At 35.1% G+C, this 22690-nt stretch overlaps 1 protein-coding gene across 3 annotated transcripts in view; it reads left to right on the top strand.

The window, feature by feature from the left end:
* The window catches only part of LOC145690514 (uncharacterized), a 178796-nt gene that overhangs the window by 43487 nt on the left and 112619 nt on the right, over positions 1-22690 (top strand). For 2 of the 3 annotated variants that reach the window (XM_081765466.1, XM_081765467.1), the window contains one exon: positions 15527-15631. The exons of the other annotated variant lie outside the window; for it this stretch is intronic. The gene's annotated coding sequence lies outside the window, so the exon portion shown is untranslated. The remainder of the gene's footprint in view (positions 1-15526; positions 15632-22690) is intronic. 3 annotated transcript variants of the gene reach the window in all.

Genomic DNA, 22690 nt, shown 5'->3' with positions numbered 1-22690 from the left:
CTGGTAAGGGAGTGTTGAAGTTTGGATAATTCTTGAGCGTTGGCTTGATCTCAGGACTCACGAGGTTTTGGCCACGCGATGTTTTGGGTGGCGAGGTTTTGTGCGGCGATGTTTCGGCCGCGAGATTTTGTCCGTATCCCCTTCAAGCTGGGTATTCATTAATGATTTGGTGCTGGCTGAGACATTGACGTAAGACATCAGCTGTCTCAGGCATCTGCTGATCCCGTGATTACCAGATCATTAGAAGATCTTCCCAGTTTGTTAATGTGTTCCCTGTCTGCTGATACATGATTGAATAATTGGTTTCATTCTTTCAGGAGATTTCCTTTCTCGTGGTACACTATAGGCTTTTTATTTTAAGGTAATTCATGTTAGCTAGATAGACTGATCCCCGTTGAAAATGGTTTATGTGGTCATACACAGCCATCCACGATGACATTTCGGGGGATGAAGACAGATGCAGTTCCCACAACTCTTCGCGCTCAGCCTTTATTGACGCCAGCAAGATGTTGACAGGCACAAAGGCAGTAATTATTGATTTGTTTGCACGGTGTCAGATCGTCCAACAGTCGATGCTGCTGCATTACTGGAGAGACGAGTTTTTCTTTTATCAATGTAATTTTTGGTTGCTATATAAATTACATAATGCATCTAGAAACATCTTTCATTACTGGTGATTGATCTTTCATCCATTCAGGAAACTTAACGTTGTCCATCGGCAGCGACTTTTGCACTGAGGGATTAGGATCACCCTATATATTTAATATTGAGGTTCCAAATCAATGAAAAAAAGACATCCCAACCAAACTAAGTTCATTGCTCGTAAAATTTTGGCTAATGGAAAAGTATCTTAGAAAATTTGGAAGGAAATAGTTAAAAAAAAAAAAATCTTTTCCAGATATGGAAGATATACAGATCAGCTGTACAGGTGAAAATAAAATAATAGAAAAAAGAAGAAAAAGTTATCCGCCGACCTCTCTAACCTCCCCTGCCCTCTTGGGATCAGACGCATGGTCAGAGGCGGTGGACACCTGAAGTCCATTTAAAAAAAAAAACGAATGAAGATATGAATTATTTGAGTTTATTCTGACTGAGCCGTTCATATACATATGGAGAAAATTCTTGTGAATGCAATTAACGAGATTCATGTTTTCTGGATTTGTAATGTATGAGAAAAGATTTAGGTGGTTTCAAATCTGGAAACATCACAATGAAGTTCAGTCGATTTATGGCATTTTTGCTTTAAATTTATTGTTTGATTTGAACCAATAATGCATTACTGTAGTATTGAAACACGCAGATCACGCAGAATACCATCGGTCGAGTGTCCTGCCAGTATTTTTTTCGCCCAGCATCTTTAAACACCAAAATATGCAGTATGGAGAGCTCAGCAGAACATTGGTTCATGGTTTCAGCAACTCATAATGAAACTAGCTTCTGTTATTCAACTCGTCACGTATTTTTGTGTCTATCTCGCAAGATAAATTTTGTAAACTTTTCCATTTTCTGCAAAGAATCAAGGGGCAATATAATATAGTTACAGTACTCCCATAAACATTATTGGATTCTAAATTGAAATTACTAACAATGTGTCCCCCGGGGGGGGGGGGATAAATAAAAAATAAAAGATTATTTCAGTAGCCTCTGCTACTCTCTTCAGTACTTCCTTGAACTGCTACGCTTGATTCATATGTATCATTTCATTCTGAGATACACAATAAGTCGTACGTAGCATTGATTGATCCACTACACATGTGGAATTTATTACAACCATTTACAGTTTTATCACAAATATCAGGTGCAATGCGTCTTCGGTAATAAAACTTTAAGAGACCAGAACTTTTTTCATTAAATATGAAATCCGCTTAAATATAATGCCCACGTCAAGTCATTACATATTCCTAATCTACATGTTAAACAAAAACTTACAGTCCACATCTATTATTCAGTGTTAAACTAAGGACGCTACAGTTTTATAAAGAGTCGTAAACATTCAAATTGGTGACCTCTACAGTGTAATATCATATAAGACGGATGTATCAATGCACAACAAGAAGTATCGTAGTATCAGATACTATGACCATGATATGACATTTCTAATGAGTAAGAACAGTTCCTAGGTAGGTTTCGAAGGAGTTGTTAGGTAAATATCACATTCAATCTTACAGATCAAGCATATCAAACACGTGGACGCATACGGCTCTTCACTCATTTTCCTTCGGACCCCGGTTTATCCCAAGAAAATGATTAAAAGGTATATACAATTATTGCCCCCTTTTCAATCGATGGGGTTTATAGATGGGTTTGAGTACGACTCAAATCTAGAACAAAAATTCAGTGAAGTGAGTACGCGGTTCCAATAAACCCTTAAATTTGTATCCTCGTGATTCCAATGTTCAGTAGTATGTATTAGTACGAACAGCTTTTCACACTTAAGAAAAAGACCAGAACGTCCGTCCTCTGTTCTGAAAATCGCTAGTGAAAGCAGCATGTATCTTGACATCTGAAAGCTAGTTGCAGAAAAAAGATGCCAGGTGCCGGGAAAGAAACAGTAGGAGGTATTCATCTATGTCCTGAATTCCCTATTTTTCCTCCAATTTTTATGCAACTACAGTATTATTATGAAATATTTTGTATATTTGTTCACTACTTGACTAAATCATAAGTATTTTTTTTTTCAACCCCGCACTGCTGTGCACTGATAATTATTTAATCCATTTAAGATACTGAGTTTGATATGCCTAACAGATGGTTTCCAATAAATGTAAAAATCATAAGGTCTTTCACAGCAATTTTATATCTGAATCAGTTCAGATTTCGCAGCACTGCTTAAAATTGTGAAATTCCGGTTACTTGTAATGACAGTTACTAAAAACTATTGCAGTAATTCTACAGAAGTAGACGAAAGCAACCTTATTTAAACCAATTTTCTACATTACGTCATTTTAAGCAATTAATAGACCATGGATAAATATTTAATTGCTGAAAATGGCATTTATGATGATTACATTTATTGGAAACCACGTGGAGAGTGGCAGATACCTATCTTGAGACTTTTTCAAAATAAATCACTATGAAGAAAGTAACATTTTCAACCCCTTGAATGTTTTGTCTCTACTTGTTAAAGAAATACGTCATGTCATGGTCATAGTATTCAACACTAAAGTACTTCCGATGTTTATTGACACGTCGTCCTTCTCATTTGTGTTATTACCGTTATAGATGTAACCAGTAAATGTGCAGTCTGTATCAGCTTTCAGACCTTGACTTCATAAGTTTGGTACTTGCTTCGTAGCTAACCCTGCTGCTGTCCTTGTTTAACATAAGTTTGTATATTAATGGAATCTAGTTTAACAATAATCAGTATTTCGTTTTATCCGGCATTTCGTTCTTGTGTTATGATCCATCATTTTATTATTCCTCTCGACTTCGGTGGACTGTAACTCCGAAATACCGAATCTGTACATCCACATTGGTTGAAAATTTTTTTCCGTGCTTTGCTAAGGAATCATTTCCCAGAGTTTAATGATGTTTCAGAATACCTGGTATAGAGTATTTCAACATTAACAAAAAAAGTTTACATACAATACTTAAGAAATTAATAAAATAATTTACATACAATACTTAAGAAATGACTAGTTCTTCATAGAAAAAATCTCGTGATGTTAGACTATCTCGCACTCATTTCGAATTTGTGCAGTTTTTTTTTACGTAGGCGTCAGCTCAACATCAAGTTCGCTAATTCCAAGAATTAGTATCAGAAGAGAAGGGGAGGGGGGGAGCAGAAAGTGAAAACCGTAACAAACCTTTAAACAGAACAGGAAAACATTCACGCATTCAATAATGCAATAATGGAAATATACTGTGTGCACCGTATAGCTGTAATAATAAAATAATAACAGTCTACGAGGGAGATTCAGTAAGTCTTCGGCCTAGAATAGAAAGAAAAGAAATACGATTTTTTTTTTCAACATGGTCTCCCTGGACCTCAGTACACTTAGCCAATCTTATGTTCCAACGTTTGCATACCCTTCAGAAAAAAAAAGGTCGAAACTGTCAAAATACTACTCTACCGCACACATTATATCGTTATCACTGTCAAATCTTTCCCCGCAGTTGTTCCTTCAAATTCGGAAATAGGTAGGAATCACTTGGGGCCAAGTCTGGTGAATAGGGTGGGTGTTCGATCAATTCGAAGCCAGCATCATGAATGGCTGCCATTGCAACTATTGACTTGTGGACTGGAGCATTGTCCTGATAGAAGAGCACTTTGCCGGACAATTTTCCTCTTTTTTTCTGCTTGATGGTTTCGCGCAAGCTTCGGATTAAGTTGACGTAGTAGTCACCTGTGATGGTTTGCCCACGTGGCAAGTAGTCAATGGATAAAATTCCTTTAGCATCCCAAAAGACTGATGCCATTATCTTCCCGGCGCTGGGTACAATGCGGAATTTACGGGTTCATAGGGAAACGTGGTGTTTCCACTCCAGAAATCGCCGTTTCTTCTTCAAATTGAAATTATGGACCCAAGTCTCATCCATGGTTACTAATTGCTTGTAAAACTTTCTTGGATTACGCTTTATTCTGGCCAAAAGTTCTTGGAAACAAACTACTCGCTACCTCTTCTGATCTATGGACATTCTTGGCACCCATCTAGAAGACAATTTTTTTCATGTGTAGAACATCGACTAATATTGGCTGCACTTTACCGTATGATACTTAATTTCCTCTACAATTTTGCGTATAGTCACTCTTCGATCAGTCATAACGATATATTGGATCTTGTTTTCGTTTTCTTCGTTCGTCTCTGTGCATGGGCGACCGGCATGTGATGTTTCCATACATGACTCTGCCAAGCTTGAATTAGTGACACCATCTCTCTACAGTTGAATATGATGGGGAAGAATCAAGGAACGTACTCACTAATTCTTCATGGATTTGCTTTGTGTTTAGTTGTTTTTTTCAATAGAAACTTTATCAGTGCAAGGTACTCAGAAGGCTTCACTTTCAGCAAACGTCACAAAACGTTTCATTCACATACTTCTAATTAGAAAAGAAAATGAGTTAGATACTTGAGATTTTACGTGTAAACCTACTAAAGACTACAACATAACATAACAACATACTAAATTTCCGAGGCTGGATCTTATTTCTAAGGGCATCAGGCCGAAGACTTATTGATCACTCTCGTAGCTATTAATTTCCCCAGTATCTCAGTGTGTTCTGCCTGACCAGCACAAATTTAATGAATAAATAAAAACTTAAGATTACATTACGGAATCCAAAGAAACTGGATGCAATTTAACGAGATTTTGCTGTACTTGCTTTCAGCCCAAGGCCATTTTTGTTAAGCTAAAACTACGTAGCGAACATTTTTTCACAGTCTTCTGCTGAGGTTACAATATAAGGATTGTTACTCATTGTCAAAACCCTTCTCAATAATAATAATAATAATAATAATAATAATAATAAAAAGACAATAAGAAACAATTGAAACTGTCACACACGCTGAATTTTTTAGTTATTCGCTGTGTTCATATGATCACACAGCGGAGATGGGCTAATCATCTTCAAAGCAGTGTAAATTTATTTCTGAATTCACACAAGTTGTATGGTTTAACCATGAAGCTCGCAAAAATGCAACAATAATTATTACCTTTTGTTCTCTTTATAACTTATTGAAAAGTGGTTTGTGACTTAATAGTCATTGTCGTCGTATGTTCAGCTGATAGTTGCATATTTTTCTCTCCAGTTATTAGTTCTTTAGACAGTATATTAATGTTCCACTGAAATGCACAGAATTAATCTTTATCGTTTAAGATCGTCTGAAGTGTTAAGTTTTAGCTTTTGAAGGCATATTAATTACTCATAGCTAAAAACTAACGAGTTTCCTTATGGCTAAGTGATTCACATTCTCTCTTTAGAGGTCTGTGGGTGCCTGTGCTTCAGATCCCAAATTAAACGTTAAATCCATATCTGAGTCTCGATGTTAAAAAAGATATTAAATCCTAAATATTTCATTTATCTTTAAAAAAAAAAAATCTATTGCAACTTTAGTTCTTTTAACAGTAACTCACTTTCTGAGCACGACGTTGAGATTGGACCTTTACAGTGCAATATTGGATCGACTTATTAACATGTAGCACCACTGTATACATCAGTGTTGATCTCCAGTCCGTTGCTATGAAAGTGGACTTGAGAATAGTCTGACCTCCCCCTCCCCCACCGTCCTTTTTAAAAATTAAACTAGGCTTTCTGTAAACATCGTCTGTATTCCAATATATTAAGTTTGAGGAACCACTTCCACACACTTGAGTACCACACTTTGTATGACTGAGTACTTAAGTAGTCTTAGTAGCTGTTCTTTTATCACATCGTCTTAGAGAAGCCAATTCCTCTTGATAGTCAAGGTAACGATATGGAGAAGAGGAAAATTATAGCTTAAGAATTTCTGCATGTTCATTCTTGATGATGATCCATAAATCCTTTTCTCACTAAAACAAACCAATTTGATCCAGCGTGTGTGAAATTGTCATCTGATCAAGGCTATACCAAGACACCATTTTTATGTCGCCAGTCTTATAGTGCTGTTGTGTGGCTGTAATAGAATTTGTAAGTCAATAGATCTTTACAACGAACACATACTTCACAGTTGTTCTGTGATCCTGTGAGAAGGATGGACATGTTAAGGGAATTATGAATTCCTTTCTGTTTTTATCTTTTCTCAGACATGTTAAATGCAGAAAACTACATCTTGAGCGCCATTTAAATTCATTTAAATTTTACTTGATTACAACCGCAATTTTACTTGACGTCAAATAAAAATTACAGTAATAAAAAAAAACATTCTACACTCAAACATAGTGTATTACTGTTTCGCTTTTGCATTATGGGTAATTTCGATCAAACTTAAAGTAAAATTAAGACTAGTACTAAAAATTTTATGCTTAGAAGGTAGTTCGAATGTCCTCGATTCTTTCTTGTTCTACGGAATCTTCCTTCAGCAGTTGTAGAAGTAGTTCTTATTTCTTCATTGTTTGTCCTGAGTGCATAGTGCAAAAATAAAATAAATAAAAAAATTTATAATGTCACCGCTAGCCGATAATTGAAAGGATGAAAAAGTACAACAGGAACGAGTATTGAACCCAATTCTTTACCTCACTTTGCTTGTGCACTAAACAGTCCGTAACCCAGCCGTACATTTTCACTCCCACAACTACTGATGCGATTGGGCAACCTGTTGTGTATGTTACGAATACCTATTATGGTTGAAGTAGGTATTACATGAGAAATGCACGGAACATCTGATTTTTTTTTTCTTGTTTGTAAAGTTTAAGGAGCGAAGAAGGGTTAATGGATTGAAAGTTGAACCTGGATCTCTGACTTAACCATGGCGATACCAAACAACAGTGGTTTGGTACAGTTTGTGTAGTGTGAAAGGCAGAGTATTTAGTATCTGACAGGAGTAGACATGACTGACCTGTCAATGGTAGGACTGGATATTATAGTGGTTAGCCGAGCTGCATTGTAAGCCAGAGATTTTCACATCGCACATTTTCACTATTGAGTTCGCTCCTATAAAGGATGTGATATAACAAAAAGTAGTTATTTATTTTTCTTTATTTTATGGTCTCCATTTTAATCTCTTAAGTACTTGGGTCCTGTAAAATCTTTGTTTCGGTTTAGGTATTTGTATTGACATATCCTGTGCCGTTTTCGTCCGAGGTAATCATACTTTGCAACTTTCTCATATTGTATTTTATTCTCTACTAAGCGCGTGTTTATTTGCTTTACACTTTGTTTTTGTTTTTGTCTATTCTCGTTTAACTTCTTTGCGTAGGAATATTGAAGCCTGCTGAAATCCTAGTTTTCTGCAACTAGAGCTGTGTCACCAGTGAATTGAATTTAAATGTGTCGGACAATTTGTTCTCTACGTCTGACTCTCGATAATTTTCATTGCCTTTCCTATGTAAATTTTCAATGGAGATAATCCGCATCTTTATCTTAAACATGTACGTTTTGTGTTTCTTCCGTTTCTTTTCATGTTTAAATCTGTTCAGTTTTTTGTATAATGACTGTTTTAATCCATGTACGGTATCGCTTCTTTGAACACGGTATGCTAATAGAAGATATGAAATCTATGAACTAAGACTCTGAGAGTGTGTATATGATAAGTTTTCTCTATCCCAATTCCCGTTCTGCTTTTAATCCTTTCAGACTGGACATTAATCATTGAAAGAAATATTTCTGTACTTTGGAAAATCAATTAGCAAATTGTCAGATGGTGTTATTCAGTTAATAGTACTTTCTAGTGTCCATTTAAGACAGCAAATGTTCTCAACTAAAGTATTTCATTCAAAAGGTAAGAAATAATACTATAAACTACATATCCATTGGGATGGACATTGGGTTCGAAGAGTTGAGTCGGCACCAAAATTGACCCTCTGAAAAGTTTTGTTCAGTTTTTGCTTACAGTCATTGATAGCTGTTCTGTACAATCCTTTCTGATTTCACAACATTTCGGAAGCGTGCGTTAGTATCTTTGTGCTTCGCATTTCTGGTCATATGTCCCTTTGGAATTGAAAAGTTTCTCGTAAAGTCTTGATGGATTCTATCTGTTATACACAACTCGGTGATTAGTTTAAATAGCTCTGTATTCGTTCCTTCTCTTTGTTTCTTGGTACTTCCAGTTCGTACATAGTTGTCTGGTGTAGCTTTGCCTTGCTTCATTTTCTCTATTATAACATCATTTAATTTTCGTTAATCTTAGCCTCTTCTTCAAGCAAAAACTTCTCAACATTGTTTCTATTGTAGAATTCTTCAATATATTGCTTCTGTCAGATATTATTTTATCATTATTTCTGATTTTTTTTTTTTTTTTTAAATCAAGACTTCTTTCCTATCTTCATATATATCCTTTCCATTGCCTTTGAGCATATACTCCTCTATTTCTCTATATCTGTTTGTTATTCAGTCTTCTTTTGCTCGCTTTGTTCGTACGTTAATGTACCCCTTTGATGTGCATATCAAATAATCATATCACAAATTGAGTACTCACCTAAGCATTCAAATAACACTCCAAACGCAAACATTTCATTAACATGTTTCCTCTATGCTCAGTGCGCATCCCTTTAAAAAATTTAAGGTGCGGGTAGAGCTACTTTTTTCCTAACCAATATCCTCCACTTTAGAAATGATGTATATTAAGTGTTGTTAAATTTCTTGTTATATTCTCATTAAAACAATCTTTGCTGTTATCGCATTATGTTTATCCACTCAAAGGCAATAAACATAAACTGTGTAGAAATAATTGTTAGTAATTATTAAAACATGCCATTTATCCTGGTTTTATATCTTGTACTGATTTTCCACTATCAATATCGAAGTTCAGAAAATGCCGAAGGTACATATCTTTGCACAATAAATTTAACTATTCCACACCATTAAGGAAAATCATTCTACATCATTAAGAATATTGGTCTGAATTATTATTTAGGATGGCGACAGGGGGACAATTGTTTGACATACTGCACAAACCACTTAATTAACAGTGTTACCAGCTCATCATAAGGTTATATAATGACACCACGTCAGGCTTTTATGTATTTCAAATCTTCGTGTTAAACGAAAACTCAATACTACACTTACTACTCAGTGTTACAACCTAAGAACGCTACTGTAAAACATTTGTAAAGTTCCAAATTTTGGAACTTATACAGCGCTAATGATACAGGTGAGACCGACGTGACAATGAACAATGAAGGAAGGACCTTTGTATTGAATACTATGACCCTGCTATGACAAGTATGAAGAAAGTTACAAGTGATGGGAAATTTTACTTTCTTCAGATATCTTAAGAAAAACTGCGTAGATAAGTATCACAACCAATTACGTAGATGTTTCACAATAAACGTATAAAGCATAACGCCGTTTACAGCAGTTTGATGTGCTAACCTGTTCCGGAGATATGTTAAACATTAGTAAGATTTGTAACATGCTTAATATCATTAAATTGCAAGAACTTGTAACTGCAACTACATTCTTTAGGAACATTCTTTAGAACAATTTCTCATAAATATTTCATTTTAAGTAGTATAGCAATCTCTACTCATGATTTTCGTACCTCTGGAACGGGTTGAGTACTGAATTGCCATGAACAGTATTATGATTCTAAGTCATGTATAAGTAGATGTGATACGTATCTAACCTTCGAAATAAAACTCTTCCAAAAAGTCAAAATTTTAATCCCTTACAACTTTCTTCATGCATGTGAGAAATAAGTCATATCATGGTCATAGCATTAAGCACTAAGGTACTTCCGATGTGTATCAACACACCCGTCTTGCTTTATTATTGTTGGTGGTACTTCCAAAATTTGGATCTTTGTGGATGTTTGTGTCATAGTAGTGTTCTTAGTTTGTAACGTTGAATAGTAAGCATGGTATTGAAAGTTTTTCGTTTAACATGTAGATTTGAAATATGTAAAAACCTGACAGTGTCATTAAAAAAAAAAAAAAAAAAAAGTTGGTAACACTATTATTTGGGTGGTGTTGCGCAGTATGTCAAAACAATGTCCGCGTGTCGATTTTTGAATATTCCAATATTTCGTTGAATTCAAAGTAGTTTCAAGATGAACGATCCATCCTGTATATAGATAAGGTGTGCATATATATTCATGTGTATCTTGACATGTTAAAAATGATACTAAAGTACTAAAAGTACACTGTAATTGTATACAGCCTCTCTAAACTTAAACTGTTAAAATATATCTAAACTTACACTGTTAACAGAGACCATACATTCGAAGACTAGTATCGTTCATGTTATCATTATTTTTGGTTCCCCCATGTTAAAACGATGATAAGAATAAAATCATAACGACTACTAAACTGTTTGCATCCATAATTTTCACCCACTGTTGATACATATGATAGAATAATAAAGTAATGGTTACTCATAAAATGTATTAAAAAAAAAAAAAAAAAGTATTTGCGACGTTATTCAGCAGTATTCAACTTGCATGGATAGATTGTATCGTTTTCTATCATATCCTCTTGAATTTTTCTAAGAAATACATTGTCTCAAAAGGTATCTGCCTGGCTCTTCTGTATCCAGTAGTTCAAAAAACCATGATTAAAGATCGAATTTTCGCTGACGTCTTTTAGCATTATCAAGATGTAGATAAGAAAAGATTTTGATGTGTGAGAGGTAGTTACATATGAAATAATACTGATGATTTAAAAAAAAAAAAAAAAAAAAACTTTCCTAGAGGTTAGTTTATATTTACTACCCCACAGTTAGAAATTGGAGAAGAAAGAAAAAAAAAGACAAAATCATTTTGACAAGACACGTGGGAGCAGTTGAGACATGTAACATGCCAGCCAGTTGACACACAAGATATTCCAGGAGAAATGGATAAAATAACACATTTTTATGCATAATATGGACTCAGATTTCGATTGTTTTATTTGTTCCTAAAACTAAGATGTCCCTGTAAGGTGGAAAAAATCATCATTAAATTTTAGTCAGTGTTCATTAATTTTCGAATTTTGATTGTTCGAGATTCCAAAAATTTTAATAAGAAATAACTGAACCTGCTCTGTCATCATTCTAATATGAACATGAATCTCCTTTCCACTTCATTATATCTGTTCATGTCCCCTTATAGACTTAAGTGAAGGACGAGAGAACTTACAAAGGGTGAATTGCTATAGACACACATCTTAATGTAACATTTTAACATAGATACTGGAGTGAGTTTGAGGCAAACTTGGAGTGGAAGATGGTGTCGTTAATTTTTTTTTCTTTCTTCGTTCTTATAAATCTTTCGGAGACTCTACAGCCTTTGATGTTGCCAGTATGCAATAGGTTTGCCATTGAAATTAAAGCAAAGCAAAGCATCTACAATGTTCGTTAACCCACTATACGTAGCTCTTCCACTGGTCTAGGATTGAACAGAATGTTGTCAATCTTAACAACACCTTCACAACAACAGTAATATTATGAATTCAAAGCGACCCCTTAAACGTTGAATAGAAAAGTAATTGCATTAAATAATAATAATAATAAGAAGAAGAAGAACTGGCAAATCTACACAATTTAAAGTTACCAGCGAAAACTGCAAATTTATAGAGCCTGTTTCCGAGTATTAATTCCGACGAGAGGAACTTAGCACACATAAACATAGCATTTTAATATATACCGGGTATGTTAGAAAAAAAAAAAGTATACATTAAACTATCATAGAAAATTTATTTTCCAGGCTTCAAGATTACATTTCTTGGAAAAGTAAAGCTACAGTCTAGTTTGAAAAATAAAAAGGCCTTGTGTCATCTTAAGGGTCTTCACTACAGCGAAATTAAACTACCGCTAATTTTAGAGTTTTTCTGTAATATCTTCAAAACAAATACAAATATTCGAAAAGCAGAAACGTAGTGAACTAGACAGTACGATTTTACATGTGATACCGTTATCACAACTGATCTACCTTCTTACGAATTGCAACTGTAGCTAGTTTTAGTATTTTTTTTTGCGGGTTCTGTAAATAGCGGCATACCAAAAGCAGATAAGTGAATTGTAGTGAAGGTATCACATGCAAAATCGTATTGTCTAGTTCACTACGTTTTTGCTTTTCGAAAATTTTTATTTGTTTTGAAGATATTACAGAAAAACTAAAATTAGCGGTAGTTTAATTTCGCTGTAGTGAAGACCCTTAAACACAAACTAAATACAACTTTCTTACAAGGCTGTCTATATTCTTTATTATAAATTAATAAATTAATTAGAAATGTTACTGAAGAAGGAAGTGATATACTTCCGAAACTGTAACATTTCTAATTAATTTATAATAAAGATTATAGACAGCCTTATAAGAAAGTTGTATTTAGTTTGTGTTGAAAAATAAGTATACTTTCCGTTCAAGCTGAATATTTCAAAATAAAAAAATAAATGTTGGTGGTTAAAATAAATGTTCAAAATGGAATCAATACATTTCTGAGTACGCGTCACGACAGCTTTCATACTTAGCACTAAAATGTGGAATGGGATCTCTGCGCACAGTTTGAATCACGTCATCCCGAAGTGTGTCAAGGTACAGTTTTACGACAGTACACCACATCTTTCGTTATGCCACGTAAGAAAAAAATCGAATGGCGTAACGTCTGGAGAGAGTGCAGGAAACTCGATTGGCCCCCTGCGTCCTATGCACTGGCCTGGTACATTTTTATCCAGATATGGTCGCACATTTTTACCATAATGCGGCGGAGCGCCATCTTACTGGAAATAAATCCTGTCATTAACGTACATTGCACGAATGGCAGGGAAAATGGAAACAGCATGCATTGGCAGGGACTTTTCTCCAGGTACAGTAGCGTCTAAACGGAAAGGCCCAGAATCCTCTAGGAGACAAATCGGATCACACATTTACACAGGAAAATTCGCAGCTTTTCAACAGTAATGTGGGGATTACGTTCAAGCCAGTACGCTCATATTGACATGTCCATTAAGTTTAAATTGTGCTTCATCCGACCAAACAATGCTACTCATAAAACCCAGTTCATGTGTAACCATTTCCTGAACTCATTCACAAAATTGTATCCTGCGATCAGAGTTGTCGTCAGTCTGCTGTTGCACTAGTCTTGGAATGTACACATACAATTTACCTTTCTTCAGTATACATAATACAGTACTAGCATTTACACCATTCTCATGTGATTCTTGGCTTAAAGGTTTCTGTTTTGAACACGAAAACACATTCAGCATCGCAGCTGAGGATGCAGCACTTGTAGCCATGCGAGGCCGTCCTGGTCGGCCTTTCTGAACGTCGCACTCTGTTCCATGAACCTTGAATTATTAATTTATAATAGTAATTGCTACCTTTGAAGGTGGATCAGTCCCATACTCAACGTCTCTACTATCAGAACCGCAGCAACATTCTCAAACTACGAGTAACACTTAATAACGTGCTTTCGCTCGTACATCTATCCATTATATTGAAGTGTCCTATTGCCACGAACCGCACGTAGACCGACGATTCTGCTGCCATCTGTTGAAACTTTACTTTTTCTCAGAAATTTAATAATGTATATTGCAAAATACATTTTCTGTAACATTTCAAAGTAGGATTTTTTTTTTTTTTTTTTTTTTTTAACGAACGGGGTAGAATAATAAAAGGCTGTTACCTGTATTAGGAGGGAAGGATATACCCATTATCTGGGCCAGTCAGCAAAGATTTGTGTTGAACTTTATTTATGTTTATTTTTATGATAGTATTACAGGAACACTTGTCTCATTTTATCCCTATGTGTACGCCTGTAGTTTCTCGGTAAAACGAGTTATTACTTGGTTGCTGACATGCTTGGGAGATCTAGAAAATGGTAGAGTAGCTAGAAATAATGAAAGAAATAGAAATAATAAAATTAGTATTGAGTACGTGATATATTACATAATTAAGATGATGGAATTGGTTGTCTTACGTTTGAAACCAAATATCGACGTACAACTGTAACAGAAGTTTACATGAGAGCATTTATTGAGAGATGCAGTCTGTATTTAGCCTCTATAATCTTCGTTAAGTGCATATTAAGGTTAAATCGGCAGTTGTCAAGAGTAGTAACCAAGTTTGAAAGATACTGTTTTAAATTATCATGTGATGGGTGTAACTAGAACTTACGCTGGGAATTAATTCATGTGTAAGTATCCTCCGAATTACACCGATAGTTCTGATCATAAACAGCTCTGATCAGAAAGTATGCAGTTACTAAGTTTTCATTCAGAAGAGATCTCATGTGACTGCAGAACTATCTAAACAATCTTTTCTGTAGTTGGAAGTGATTTTCGAGGTTTAACTAGGAGATTATTTCGTCGCACTCTTATTTTGTTATCTACTTTAGAAAGAAAATTAATAGTACGAGAAACCCGGTTTGATTTGTAATGTGATTACAGGTTAAACTACAGCCTATCTTCAGTTTGGGAACAGCCAACAGTTTCAAAGAGGTGGGTTGTTGGATCTCATAGTATTTTGAGTATAATAATAATAATAATAATAATAAATAATAATAATGTGATAAGCAAAGTATGTTCCGCACCACCAACATGGGCTCTGGTGACAAACTACACCAGGGAGACTACAAACCATTAGAAAGTATGGTCGTAATTTCCAAAGAGTGAACTCTGCTAAAAGGTGAAAGCAGTTACCGGTAAAGGAATCTAATTATAAATCTTAATCGAATTTGATAGAAGTTCTGTTATTTATTTTGTTTGAATTACTGTCAAGATTAGGTATTGTTACAGATGCAAATATGTAGAAAAGTATTTGATTTTAAATTTATTTCAAGAAGCCACGAAAGTTAGGATTTTTTTTTTTTTTTTTTTTTAATATTAGATTTTCAGTAATGTGTACATGGAACAAGGTTTTAATAAAATAAACAAGAACATCGTCCGGTGTGGTATTTGAATTATTTGGTAAAATTTCATAAATTCAGTTCCTTTCCTAGTGTTACTGACTTCTATTCATATTTCCTTCAACAGAGACGAAGATATTTTGAGGGACGTGCAGTGGATACAAGACTTTTCATCGTTTCTTCTAGTATCATAAGAGGAAGAGCGCGGACAAAAGTATTTTTAAATAACAAGGTAATGCATCTGAATTATACGTTATTCATGGATTTTACCTTATTGTAGATTTTATTTTCTGTACAACATATACCTATTGGTAATTAATAAATTACATTTGAGGAAAAGTGTGCTGTTTTCCTCAGAGATTAAAAGATGAAAATACACCTGTGCATCTGTTTTTAAAACGCATCGTCGTATGATAGTGACACATCTAGCAACAGAGAGTACTTATTCAAAATAGCTTCAAAGACTTAAACACATACCAGGATATTTCCTTCTGTCTGTCGTGCGAACTAGTTGCAACTCACCTCTTTCATGCGTAACTACAGATGAAATGGTCCTATTTTTTTCTTGGATATGCGATGATATTTATAAAATAAACTTATATATAGCAAGAAATGACCTTAAAATTATAAAATTGTACGTGTTTCTATTTACTGCTTTTTTTTCCTTTCGTCAATAATCGGAGTGAGATATGCAGCTCATATTGAAAATGTACGTAGAAGATTATTATCATACTTCACATAACTGCATCAGATTCATGATGATGTAACTTTCAGATTCCAGTCACAGTATCTGTTTAGTAAATTACTTCATTTCATTTTCTGTTCATAGCTTGTTTTGAACAAGGACATTCTGTGCTTCAGCACGGCATATTTAATGTCTTTGCACTTCAGTGATACAAACGATGACTGTTAAATACTAAACAAATGTAAATAATTATAACTCTTCAGATTTATTTCTCCCTACATGCTCAGTGTTGCGGTGGAGCCATGCAGTATACCTAGCATCGCCATTAGCAAAAGTGTACATGCTATCATTAAAATAATGCACACAGCAGTTTACCATTCATCTTGTCTCCGTCAGGATATCTTGTCGAGTAGAAATTGAACCATTTCTATGTCAAATTTAAATGTATTCCGATTCGTAATTCGCCCGGATTCAGTGACGAATAATAATTGGAAATTATTGGGATATCTTAACACCCGCTATTCGGCTATTATGAAATATTTGTAATGTGGTTATCTGTTACACTCAGTGTGACTACTATAGTTTTATGTGGAATATCAGTTTCTCGGAAAACGTGGGAAACGATTACTGAATGAGTGTGCGAGGCCTATGGAGAAAATATCTGACTACGTACTCGGAAAACCAATACTCACCTAACGTTTTCTTCTTCTTAATCTCCTTCGAATTAGGTCCTTCGTGCTTCCACGCATTGACTTTGGGAGCTTTCCTGCTGTTGGAACAGGCCTGGAACAGTCGTCTGGAAGTGCTACGAGAGAAGACGTTGCGTTGCACTACATCTCTCATGTGTGAAAGCATTTTTTTTTTTTTTTTCCTCCTGGTACCTTCTGATTTTTGGGAAGAGACAAAAGTCTCACGAAGCTATACCTGGAGAGTAGGGAGCTTGACGAAACGTCGAAATCTTATTCTGCGATGGAAAATACAACCACATGAGCTGCATGAATGGAATCATCTGGTACGGTCGTCGGGGCTTTAAAATCCACAGATCTAGTCATTTTGCACAAAGAGCATCAAGTAGACGACGGGAAATGTCTGAGAAGAAGTGCTTTGTATCTGTGTGTCCTTCTTGTACATACTCATGTTGCACATTGCCTCGGCAATCGAATATAATCAATATTGGTTTAATTTTGCTATGCAGGTCGCGATCTTCTGAGTCTTCGCGAGCTTTGTCAGTCCGTGGTGAGGTCGTATGTATCCACGGAGTCCATTGTGACTTCGTTCTTGCGTCCTACCGTACACCTATATCTTCATTTTAGCCACACCGAGATCACAGAAGAGCACCCAACATAACCATTTCTCTACAACAGAAGATGTAAAAGAAAGTAACACCATCTGCAGGCTAAAGACGACATACTCCCCTCATCTGTGGCGAAAAATTTGGCCAGCCTACACCATATAGTTTTCCCAAAAACAAGAGGTTGGATACTTTTCGGCATGTCTCGTACCTGACATCGTGTGTTCATTATGCAGATATTAATCTCTTTATGGATGATTCCAAATAATAATTCAGATATTGTGTTATGCTTGTTGTCTGGATACTATCAGATAAATATTATCTGAATTAGTTGCTTTGAAAATGGTAATGGTTGTGTGACTATCCGTTCTACGGACATTTTGGTCATCATCTGTTTAAAATTAAACCTAACAATCTAATATAAGGTGGAAATATTAGCTGTGATACGCTGTTGCTAATATTCGTAAATCTCATTTCGATCCTGTAATAGAAACAATTAAGAAAATCATCTAATTGTGGTTAGACTTGTGGGACGAAAGGCTGTTCTAACTACATTGAATTCGAATACTTTGAAGGGGAATATATTCAGTGCTAAATATATTTTTAAAAACACTTCTGAATAAAACACAACTAGAGAAAATTACAGTGTCTGAAATTCCTGCGGAGAAAAAAATAGCTTAACATTGTAAGTTATAACACTCTCAAGCTCCTGTAAAATATTTTGAGGGTAAAATTAATAAGAAACATCTGATACACAATACATACAAAATAGCAACGCAAGGATGCTCGAAGTAAACTGGATTTACCTAATTTTATTTAGAACTTACAAATTCAGCCTCTTCATATAATCTAGCTTGTGAGATGTGATTCATATACGAACGTTATCAAAAATATAATATTTTGCCCAATCCAATTGAACTTTTGATTTTGGCCTTTTTTTTTTTTTCTGGGCTGCCCAAACTAAAATACGACTATTGTGGGTTTCTGTTTTGGTTTGAGTAATTAGAGTATGTGGATATACAGGAAGTAGAGAGAGATATCTGCTTACACATAGTCATCTTACCTGTTTAAACAAGTGTCCCAGCGGCTAACAAGAGGAATACCCTAAGTGAAGAACGCTCTTAGTTGGCTACAGAATCGTTCTCAAACTGGTTTCAGACCTCCCTTTGTTTGCGACTTCGCGCCTTGATTTTTAAAGTATCTGTCGCAGAACGACCGATTTCGGCTGTACGGTGGATTACTGAGTACCTCTCACAGTTGAGGCGCAGTAGTACAAATTGGCAAATTCTTGTGCTACAGGTATCAGCTGTTTGGATACATAGTGTCCAGACCACACAGCCACAAAGCCCCTTCTAACGAAGCAACGACGTGGAGTCTCTTTCTTTGTATACTGCATATATATATATATATATATATATATATATATATATGTATGTGTGTAATTTGAAGATTGATAATGTATTGAAAATGACGAAAGCTGGATCCATTTGAGTAACTTAACTTTTTGACCTATTCAACCAAGTGAAATAACCAGAGGCTGTAGGCCTAGGGTACTTCAAATTTTAAAATAACAGATGAGGGAAGGAAGCTCTAACTAATACCATGTTAAAGATCTTTGTGAGGTTTTCATACAATACAGCATGTAAGTTCTATCTAGAATTGTACGCTACACTTTCAACCTTTTTTAAGAATTTAAAACAGTTGAAGGGGATGATACTTCGAGCTAACAAAATTCGACTAGAATTAAGGATGGAAAACTTAACTGTATATCACTTGAAAGGTCTCGGTAAGACAAATATTGTAAAAATACCTCGTCCCTATGTGATTTCTATCCAAAATGATGGACAAGCAAATTTCAGAAGTTGACTTATGAAGGAACCTTATAATTGTATCAAAGTGTTGTCTTACAAGTCTTATCAAATGATAGTAACATACTACAACTCACCTTTAAGCATCCTATATTGTAGACAGCGACAAACTGTTTCAACGATCTACCTTAGTTTTCGTCAATGCAGTTGAAAATAAAAACTCTTTGAACACTTCACGTTATGAAGTTAGATCCAACTCTTAGGTGGTTGAAAACTATATACGGATGAAAGGATGTGTATAGCCGAGATCTTTAATAATTAGAATATTGTCCAATATCATCTTCGAGCAGTATATTGCTTATTCATTTCACTTTTTTTTTTTTTTCTCCTGATTAACCCATCTGATGACGCCCTAGTTAAATTTTCTTAGTTCAAAATATCAGCCTGTGAAATAAATGGTGTACACACTTTGACACTCCTCCCCATTCCAACATAACTAAAAAATACAAAGACAGGATTCAGACATTATTGTATCAATTTCTGAAATTTTCTAGCCCTCCATTTCGGAGAAAGATTACAAAGAGATACCGAAATTGCATTTAAATGTTCCACTTGCATGGATGGAAATGATATAATGGTTGATTCTCTTTCCTATTTTAAAATTTTTGCGTTTGCTTCCGTCTGCCCTCTTCTGATGACGCTCGGATGGAAATTTGGTTAGCTCAAAACATCAGTCTTCCAAAAAATAAAATAGGGTACACTCCTACAAGCTTGAAAAAAATTCACCTGTTATATTCAAACTGCCAGTAAAAGTGAGAGATCATTTGTGTTTAAAACGTCTATAGTTACACAAACTACTCACTGAAGTAATCTTTTTCACTATTGAGTGTTTCCAGAATATTTTACCTGAAAATTATTTTCGCAATACATTGAAGCCATAATAGGTTATTGAAACAGAAACATCAGAGTATTTGAAGTAATTATATTTATTATAAACTATACGTCATGGCATGGTTTATGTAATTATTTTGTTTTCAGGATGTTGTACGCAAGCTTTAACCGTACCGGAATTTCTTTTCATTATTTAATGGAAGCCATGAGATATTTTAAGTAAGTCGCTGACGAAGTTGAGGGTACCCATTGAAAATTTCGGTATTAAATAAACATTTAGATGCATTCCGGTGTTGTAAGTTAATAATTATAATCATGCTTCAGTTTAGTTTCTTTAGTAATACGACATTACAAAAAGTTTATATAATAAAATTTCTGGAAAAAAATTGTGATTCTTATAGACATTTGAGAGCTGAATTCCAATATGAGTAGTATTTCTGCATCAAGAATAGTTTTCCAGCTATTTTTCCAGGTACTCCAGTAATTATAATTTAAACAATTATTAAAGCAATTGTAGCGGTAAATTCAAATCTGAAACCAATTTCATTGTCAGAGTTCTCCAGTAACTTGAGTAATCTATCATTTAAACATATAAATAGTATGAGTCGTCATTATTTGCAGCGATAGTAGATTTGTGGAAGGAGTTGGTAATATTGCTTTTGCTTTTTTTTTTTTTTAAGTTTTTGTTATTATTCAGATAGGATGTATCGGACTATCACGTGTAAGGACTTCATGCATAAAGATATAGCTAACATGATGAAAAGGTATGAAGAGAAATTGATGCTTACAATGTCAGTTGAATATTGCTGGAGTATTCAGGGCAAGAAGGACGCTCAGTACGAAAGGAGAAAATAAAACATTCTGTTCAAATTATTTTCTTTGGAAATATTGCTTTAGAATAATTACTGAAACTGAATGCATATGTTTGCCTAGAATGCATATACTCCTAGAAGTAGCAAAAGTGGTTTTAGATTTTAGTGAGGTCCAAACTTTTTTTTTTTTTTTTTTTTTTTTTTTAAGGAAGACCATATTTTTCTCTTGGGGGAGGGGGGTATTAATTCCTGTAAGAAAACTTCAAGGTAATGGCGCTTGTGTTCATATATGTATTCAGTTTTAAGCAGTTATTGTAAGGAATATTTACAAAAAATACACAAAATTTGAACAGAATGTATTCTCTCTTTCGTACGACTGTCCTTGTCCCGAATTATATCAGCAATACTCTGGTAACATTGTACCGTTTCTCAGTATAAGGGGAAAGTTCGTAGCCGAACCCAGAAAGAGTACACGTGAGATGATGTAATTCTACAGTCCACATACTCATCCCGAATACATTTCCTTGCACGATGCTCTTATTTTTGCAGACCAGTTTAAAAAATTCTGAAGACTTGCGTAGCACTAATCACCACCGTATCAGATCCAAAATTGCGTCTTTCAAGTGTTGTTCGAATTTGGGGATAACTAATAGTCTGATGGAGCTAGATATGAAGAATGAGGATGTAGACATTGAAACTTTGGATTATATAGTGTCAGTTAAGTGTGCAGTGCTCGATGAATAGGGCATTATCCTGAAGGAACAAAATTCCTTCTTGTCCATTTTTCGCGGCCCTGGTCGTTTCAGTATTAAATGTCTGACCCTTGGGCAGGTAGTCTGAGTATTACTTCATCCTTATCCCAGAAGAATGTTGCAAACACTTTACCAGCTGACTTTGACTCTTGAACTTCTTGGGGCGAGGGGAACCTGCGTGCTGCCACTTCATTGACTGTTGTTTCGTTTCAGGATCGTAGTGGTACAATTATGTTCTATCCATGCATACTATTCGTGAGAGAAATTGGTCGGCATTGCATTCAAAAGTGGGAGATGACTTCCCATGATGCCCTCACTCATTCATGCTTAGAAAGATTTTTGAGAACCCATTATGAATTATGCTACCGACACATTCCCGAGAAATGTCCACAATCTTAGCCATAGGTTTTACTGTGATTTTGCTATTTTCAAGAATGTCATGAATTTCATCCACAATTTCGGGAACAGTTACTGCTTTTAGTCTTCTTGCACGTGGAGCATCATCTACTGAGAAACCACCAAGTTTAAACTGTGCCACCCACTTCTTCACACTGCAAATGACGAAGGATCGTCCCGTAGTGTTTCAGTGATTTCCTCATGAATTTAGTTCGTTAACTTTCCTTGGTAGAACAAAAATTTGATGACAGCTCTGATCTGGATGTTCTTGAAATTGGCTGGTTGGGCACACGTGATGAGTTCAGGCCCTGAAAAGCACAACAAGAATTTCATTATTAACTGTATTTGTAAACACAGAGATACGTTCTTTAAAACTACAATTTTATCATTCTACCTGCACTGCTGGGTTGAGCTACGAATTTTTCAACAGGCCTTCGCAGTAATTATCTATATGGGATCCCCGAGATCGTCCGACACATCACTGAATTTGCATAATAAATTTTTCTAAGCTTTGATCACTGATTAACAGATTCCTTGTATTTGGGATTATTCCTACTTATAAGGAGATTTCGTGATATTTTATTGCAACATCCCTGCTCGCTTTCCTTTATCAGTCTTTAATTTTAACCTATGATAGACGAGGTAATCAGTCAGCA

The sequence above is a fragment of the Thermobia domestica genome, chromosome 7 (assembly GCF_964235325.1).
Source record: "Thermobia domestica chromosome 7, izTheDome1.hap1.1, whole genome shotgun sequence".
In the NCBI taxonomy this organism is placed as follows: Eukaryota; Metazoa; Arthropoda; class Insecta; order Zygentoma; family Lepismatidae; genus Thermobia; species Thermobia domestica.
The sequence above is the reverse complement of the archived record's forward strand: the minus strand, read 5'-3'. Positions and strand labels throughout refer to the sequence as shown.